The sequence below is a fragment of the Drosophila pseudoobscura genome, chromosome X (assembly GCF_009870125.1).
Source record: "Drosophila pseudoobscura strain MV-25-SWS-2005 chromosome X, UCI_Dpse_MV25, whole genome shotgun sequence".
NCBI classification, from domain to species: domain Eukaryota; kingdom Metazoa; phylum Arthropoda; class Insecta; order Diptera; family Drosophilidae; genus Drosophila; species Drosophila pseudoobscura.
The window spans coordinates 32962200-32969732 of record NC_046683.1 but is presented as its reverse complement, the minus strand read 5'-3'; the positions used below and the strand labels follow the sequence as shown (position 1 = coordinate 32969732).

At 44.6% G+C, this 7533-nt stretch overlaps 1 long non-coding RNA gene across 1 annotated transcript; it reads left to right on the top strand.

Moving 5' to 3' along the window:
• The first annotated feature begins 6257 nt into the window (after positions 1–6257).
• On the top strand, positions 6258–7322 carry LOC117184851 (uncharacterized). Its single transcript, XR_004470316.1, has 2 exons — positions 6258–6660; positions 6719–7322. It is a non-coding gene; the product is annotated as an uncharacterized lncRNA (long non-coding RNA).
• The last annotated feature ends 211 nt before the right edge of the window (positions 7323–7533 follow it).

The following is a 7533-nucleotide window of genomic DNA, read 5'->3' as shown; positions in this document are numbered from 1 at the left end:
AGCGTATACGCTGACCACCTTGCTAGCCCTCCAAATCGATCCCAGCGCCGAAGAAGCGATTTTAAGAAACATTGCAAACTTGAGAAAAGACTGCTCTTAGCTTCTGTAGTTGGAAAACCAAATGATTTACGACCCCATGCTCAGATTATGCTTTTTGGTAAACCAGTCATAGGACTAATGGATACTGGAGCTTCAGTTAGCTGCATAGGGGGAAGTTGCGCGTCCGACGTTATTCGGAATAAAGTCCAATATAAGCCGCTGTCCCTAAAAGTTAGAACTGCCGACGGAAAGAGCCAAAGTATAGTCGGCAAAATTTCCGCAAAAGTCACGTATAGAGGGGAATCCAAGGAACTTTGTTTTTACATTGTACCTTCCTTGACGGGTAATCTCTATTTAGGAATCGATTTTTGGACGGCTTTTGAACTTTTACCGTTGCACTTGATGACACAAAATTTACGTATTGAAACCTTAGAAGACCCCACAATGAGGGCTCTTCTGCCTTCACAGCAAGTATTACTACAGGAGGTAATAGCTCTCTTCCCATCTTACTCAAAGCAAGGTCTAGGAAAGACCTCTGTAATCACTCACACGATAGAGGTAGCCGACGCAAAGCCCATTAAACAACGCCACTATGCGGTGTCACCGGCAACGGAGAAGCTAATGTACGAGGAATTAGACCGAATGCTGAAGCTTGGGGTTATACAAGAATCGGTTAGTTCCTGGTCTTCGCCCGTAGTGCTGGTTAAAAAGCCTGGCAAGGTTAGATTGTGTATCGATTGTAGGAAAGTAAACTCGGTCACGGTAAAGGATGCATATCCCATGCCCCTTATAGACGGAATCCTGAGTAGACTACCGAAAGCAGAGTTCATCACCAGCATCGATCTAAAGGACGCGTTTTGGCAAATTCCTCTCGATCAAAAATCTCGTGATAAGACAGCGTTTACCGTGCCTGGCCGTCCCTTATACGAGTTTGTCGTCATGCCATTCGGCTTAACCAACGCACCCTGTACCTTGTCGCGACTTATGGATAAAGTCATACCAGCCCATCTACGGAATGAAATATTCATATATCTTGACGACCTCTTAGTTATATCCGATAATTTTGAGCACCATCTGGAGGTGTTGTCCCTGGTCGCAGCCCAACTTTCCAAGGCCAATCTTACTATAAATGTGGAGAAAAGCAAATTTTGCCGGAAAGAAGTTAAATATTTAGGCCACGTGATTGGTGGTGGGAATATTCGCACTGATCCTGACAAAATAGCCGCCGTTAAGGACTTTCCAGCTCCCCAGTCGGTCAAACAAGTTCGTCGATTTCTTGGAATGACAGGCTGGTACCACAAGTTCATCCACAATTATGCAGCTATCAGTTCACCCATATCAGATACTCTGAAATCTAAGCGCAAGTTTATTTGGACTGACGAGGCTCAACTTGCTTTCGAGTCATTAAAGTCCCAAATGTGTTCCGCGCCAGTTCTACATAGCCCAAATTTCTCCATACCATTTTCAATACACTGTGACGCCAGTCATATCGGCGTAGGGGCAGTTCTAATGCAAGAAAACAACGAGGGCGCAGACGTACCAATTGCTTTTATGTCGAAAAAGCTTAACAAATGCCAGAGACAGTACACTGTAACTGAAAAAGAGTGTTACGCTGCGGTTTTAGCCGTAAAAAAGTTCAGGGCATACATTGAGGGACAAGAATTCACAATCATTACAGATCATGCCTCCTTAAAGTGGCTAATGTCGCAGGCTGATCTTAGCTCCCGATTGGCTCGCTGGTCCTTAAAGTTGCAGGGATTTGAATTTAAAATCTTACACCGAAAAGGGAGTGATAACATAGTCCCCGATGCCTTGTCCCGTACTCACTCAGAAGACTTGTCCTTCTTGGCAATTGATAGCATGTTGGTCGACCCTGATTCTCCTGAGTTCAATTCACCAGAATATCAGTCAATTAAAGAGAAGATTAGGTTGAACAGTTCCCGATTGCCTGATCTGAAAATCAAAGATGAACGCATCTTTCGGCGTGCGGAACATGCCGATGGAACCAAGATCACAGACGATTCCTGCTGGAAACTTTGGATACCCCCATCCCTTGTAAAACCCGTCCTCAAAGCTGCCCATGAGGATCCCTTGTGTGCCCACAGTGGGATAAATAAAACCCTTGAAAGACTCAGGCGATCTTATTATTGGCCAAACTTAGCGGTGGATGTCAAAGAACTCATAAATAATTGCCATATCTGTAAAACCACGAAGCATCCAAATCAACCCTTAAAGCCACCAATGGGAAATACAGGATTACCTTCTCGATTCTTTCAAAAATTATTTGTAGACTTTTTAGGACCTTATCCGAGAAGCAAGTCAGGAAATATTGGCATCTTTGTCGTGTTAGACCATCTGTCAAAATTTCCATTTTTGAAGCCCGTACGAAAATTTACAGCAGATTCCATAAAACGCTTCCTGGAAGAAGACCTCTTTCACTGTTTCGGGGTCCCCGAAACCATCGTAAGCGATAATGGGGTCCAATTTAAATCTCACACTTTTAACTCCTTGCTTGACAAATATAATATCTCTCATGTCTATACTGCCTTTTATTCTCCTCAAGCCAATGCTTCGGAGAGAGTAAATAGATCCGTTCTGGCGGCCATCAAAAGTTATGTTGACCCGGATCAACGTAATTGGGATGAGAAATTAAGCAGCATTTGCTGTGCACTTCGGTCTAGTCATCATTTAGCCATAAGCACTACCCCGTATCGGCTTGCTTTTGGACAGCATATGGTAACCGATGCCAGTAGCTATAAACTGATGCGTAACCTAGACATGTTAGAAGATCGCGGTGTCCAATTTTCGCGAGAAGATTCCTTCGACATAATTCGCAGCAAAGCAAAAGGCTCTATACAGGCCCAGCACTTCCGAAATGCCAGATCCTATAACTTACGAACGAGACAAATTTCCTATAAGGATGGACAGGAAGTATATAGACGTAACTTTCAGCAAAGCAATTTCGCTAAGGGCTTTAGCGCAAAGTTAGCACCAACCTTTATAAAGTCCCGAGTGCGCAGGAAGCTAGGAAACTGCTATTACGAACTTGAAGATCTTCAAGGCCGCCTTGTAGGCAAATTTCATACCAAGGATATAAAACCTTGACATGAATTGTTACAAGCGCGGATCCCACTTTGGGTGTCCCACCCCAAGCGTGATTTAAGTGGGGGGGATTATGTAGTGCGCTTGTTGTAAGAAAAAATTGCTTGCATCGACGTCTTAATTTTCCATAAAATTATGCTACGCGAATAGGCTAAGTCTTCTGTTGGGTCCAAGAAAGCTAAGCTTTTAACACGCCATCTACTGGGGGCGCTTCGTCACCGTGGGCTACCCATATTATTTTGTTTGGCTGACGTTCTAATCGGCCTCTTCCTCCCACTGTCATTTTGACAAATCGAAAAGAAAAAGGGAAGAACGAGGGGATGAGGCCTTGATTTCCGGGAGAAGCAGCTCTCTCTCTCCTCGTGGTATCCGAACAGTACAGACGTGCTTATCCAGATCAAAAAAAAAAAAAAGTTTAATAAAAGTTAAAAATCAAATAAAAGTTCTTCGGAGATCAGCACGATCCGCCGGCCTTTCGGAAGCAAGACCCCATCCACCCAGACGAGAAACCAAACACCGATCCACTGTGCAGAGGATGGTGCGAATTTTCTGACGATCGCCGCAAAGCGGGCCACCGTAGAGTTGTGGAAGCGCCACACAACGCCCCAACGCCCTCCGCCAACGCGGTCCACCGTAGAGTTGGGAAGCTCCACATAAAGCCCCAACGCCATCCACCACAGCGAGCCCTTCAGCAGTTCCCGAGCTTCAGCGCTGACAGAGAGCGGCCCCTCAGCCGTTTCCGAGCTTTAGCGCCGCTAGCAGCGAGACCTTCGCCGCCCCAGCGCGAGCCGTCGCGACCGAGAGTGGGCCATCCAGCCACCGGGCCAAGCGCCGTAAACAAAAGTGCCAAGTGATCTTCCTTGCCAGGAATAACCAGACTCGTCCCAGGAAAAAAAAAGACCCTGACCCGAATTTTTTTGTCACTGTGCTTCGCCCTAACCTAAAAGCCAGGTCATGACATGTGAAGGTTAAAGGTGTTAAATAAACCCCAACGGAACGGGCAGAACTCGTGTGAACCTCTTGTGGCCCATTGTGCGTTTATTCCCCAAAGATCTTATGTGCGCTTATTAGGCCGTTGACCCCTTTTGCGCATATAAAACGAAACCAGCTGCTTGGAGCTTTTTCCGTGCGCCAACCCCTTGGTCTATGGATCAAGACCTACCTCAAAGAATCTAAATAAACGAATAAATATTGAATAAAGTATAAAATATAGAAGTTAAAGATGGAATAATTTGATTTAGGAACTATATATGCTCAAAAAAAAAAAAAAAGCCCTAAACAAAAAGAAAAAGAAAGAAAGAAGATCAAGATAATCTGGTGTTAGCCGTGTTCATGCGTGTGCATGTGTGTGTGCTCTCTCTTCTCTTCAAAACTTACAGGTATTCCCCTCGCCGAAAGATCTTTTGGACGTGGCCGGAACATGAACGTACGTAAGTGAACGAACTCCTAGTTAACGTTTATAAACTTGTATCATAAAGTAACAAAAGAAAAAAACCATACATGAGCCCGGTCGCCCGTATTCTTTGATTTTTCCCTAATTTATGTTGGAGCTTTTTTTGTTGTAAAGAGGCCTTAAGCCCACGAAAAGCTCAAGAGCTTTAGAAGCTTTAAGCTTTAGCGTAGATCAGCGGCAGCAGGTGCTTCACACCTATGCGACGGTTATTAGTTACTCTTACTTTTGCATTAATACCAAATCACCGAAAATGAAGAAATCTTAAATTACAAAAGTTCCTACTTAAATATTCATTATTATTGTTATTATTCATTCAATTATTCCCAGTACCCTACCACCGGTTCTTAAGATCATATGTTTTATTCCTAATATTTAAAATTATTATTCCATAGTTATAATTCTTTTACTACCCTAGCTTATACTCCACCCATACCTATATATCCTTTTCCTTCTACCCATGTATTTAGCTTTAGGCACTATCGATAAAAATAAATATTGTTAATGAATTGGAAATGAATTGCTAGAAGATTTTTGTTTAGGAGCCATGCAGGGATCGATGAGGGAGAGTGAGGTATGACCCCCGGCGAGAAAAGGGATCATCCATAAGACATATTTTCTTCGGAAATAGGATGATCAAGGTTGGGAGGGCCATGGCTGTTGCATCCAACACCAGCACAGCTACCCGTCGGGTCGGATATGCATAGCGGAAGCCCACTTCCCTGTCCCCTTAATTCCTTTGTCCCTTCTAATTCCCCCAGCCTCCTCATCCTCCTTCCCCAACCCCCTAACACCAGTCATACGGTCATACGCAGGGTATCGCACGCGAAAAAATAATAAGATAAGGCATCGACGCGAGCACGTATAGGAAAGGACCAGTATAGGAACCCCCCCATACTACCGACCATACAGCCGGAGCCAGCGCGTGCACCAGTCCTGCCCGATACACCCCCGACCAGCTCGAGTGGCACCGCCACACACAACAATCGTTGTATGTGATATGCTACATGCGTTACGGTCCAGTGTGCATGCAGCCGTCAAAAGTAGCCCATATCGTGTTGCTTTTGGCCAAAACATGATTACTGGCGGTTCCACTTATCAACTCCTACGAAACCTCAGTATGTTGGAGGACCGAACTGTGGTATTTGATCGCGACGATTCCTTCGTGCTAATTCGCAAGACCGCTGCAGAAGCAATGAAACAGCAGCATGTTCGAAACGAAAATATCTATAATCTTCGAAGCCGAGAAGTAAACTTTCAAGTGGGTCAAGAAGTTTATAGACGAAATTTTGATCAGAGTAGTTTTGTGAAAGGCTTTAATGCGAAACTGGCACCTACGTTTCGGAAAGCCCGCATTAAGAAAAGACTAGGGAACAGCTACTATGAGCTGGAAGACTTCCAGGGTCGCTTTATAGGTAAATATCACGCAAAAGATATTAAACAATAAATCGTATCAAGCACTCCAAGTGTGGATCACGCTTTGGTTAGCAAGACCCCAAAGTGTGATTTCAGCGGGGGGGTGTAATATTCGACGCTTGTCGTGCCGTGTATTTGAATTATGAACGGCTAACTCCCAAAATTACAGCCTAAAACTAGGCAGGAAAAAAATTCGAGTTGCAGAGCTTGTGAGCTTTAACCATACATAGAGTATCAGCTGTTTTGCGACCAAGTGGCAACACTAAGATATGCAATTTTTCTGCTTTGCACTATATTTCATTAAATATTGCTGTGGCTGGATTCTGTATAACAGAAAAAGACCATAGAAGGTGTGGAAAAAACGTGGGTTGCTGTACCTAGTAGTCCCAGCCTCTGTCTTTTTTACCTCGTGGCCGTCAGAGTGACCGGCAGTGAAAAAAAGAAGTCTGCTTGAGCTGACCCAGTTCTCTAAACAAGGTCAAGCCCAAAGTCAAAGCCTAGTGCAAGTGCCAAGTGCGGCTCAAAGTGATCATTGAATTTGAGTGGACGCGCCAGTTATATATCGCCAATACTGGGGCAGCCGGTCGACCATTTGGAAACGAGCGCCCCCAGTGTATCAACATTTTTCGAAACAGTGGTGCAATTCTGTTGAGGTAATTATCCACCCAGCTGCAGCGACCCGTTGAAAAATGTTCTGTTCTTTCCGTGTAGGATTAGCACCACTAGTATCTACGTATTGAAACGCTGGTCTAGAAGATACGGATTGGTTATTCCCGGAGACCTCTTGGCCACGTGCCCGTACCCCCGTTCGGTAGCCGAGGGCATGGACTTGCTCCTCAAGTAAACCCGATCGGTGTGCTCTGCAATCTTCGCCTGGACACGTTCGACCCATGGGGATGAGCTGAGTGACTCTTCAAATAAACCAGTCACCCCACGAGCAATCCAGTGTGCGAGGGTACCTAACCTCACGCCGCAGATGGACCGCGGTCATTGACCCCTGGCATCGGAAGCAGCTGATGTTACCTGCGCCCGGTACAATCGTGTGCCACCTTCAGACCTCGAGTAGGAACTCGGTCTCCAGCCGGGAAGCATCGAACCCGCATCGGATTTAGTGATATTCTCTATCTTTCTTTCGAAATTAGACCCGATATGCGAAACCCTGTTTTTTTTTTTTAGCCGCTTTCTGTTTAACAATGTTCTTTTGATACGGCAAAAATGTGCAAAAGCCAAGTAAATACGGTATAAACCAAAAGGGAATTCCTGTCCATGGGCTAAGTCGAACTTGAACAAATGAGTAGTGTATTAATACCAATTATTTTTACAGTTTTTGATTTTGGTTGCCACGCATTCATCTCATCATCTATGCAGATACTCATCACAATCACACACATCATCATACTCATCCACCCATCAAATCACCTCATCCAACACACAACGAAAGATCTTTCTGCGTGGGAGTCAAAGTTATTAATCGTCTCGTAAGTGATTATAAGAGAAAAAAAAAAAAAAAACAAGTAAGCCATCTG